Below are 500 nucleotides of genomic sequence, written 5' to 3' on the forward strand. Positions count from 1 at the left end.
GACGGCGTTGGTGGTGGTGTTGGTGGTGGTGGAGTGGCAGTGGGTGTTGATGATGATGATGATGGTGATGATGATGTTGATAATGGTGGTGGAGTGGCAGTTGGTAGTGGTGGTGGTGGAGGAGGTAATTATATTGGTAGTGGTGAGGGTATTTTTGTCCAAAAAAAATTAAAAGGACGATTTTAATACGAAAAAAAAAACATTAAAGACGATTTTAAATCCAAAATTAGAAGAGGGACGGAATCGATTTTGGCGCTAAACTTTAGGGACCAAAATCGTACTTACCCCTAATGTTTATGTACAATTTTTTATCATAATTAGTTGTTTTATATAAATTGAAATTAAATTTTTGGTAATAGAAAAATAATAAAAAGTTATATCGATAATCTAAATAATTTATATTTTCGGATTTAAAATTTTATTTTATAAAATGTGATTAATACGTTTATTTTATAATTTGAATTAGAAATAATTATTTGAACTCATTGATATATTGATGA

Source organism: Arachis ipaensis, chromosome B09 (genome assembly GCF_000816755.2).
Source record: "Arachis ipaensis cultivar K30076 chromosome B09, Araip1.1, whole genome shotgun sequence".
Lineage (NCBI taxonomy): Eukaryota > Viridiplantae > Streptophyta > Magnoliopsida > Fabales > Fabaceae > Arachis > Arachis ipaensis.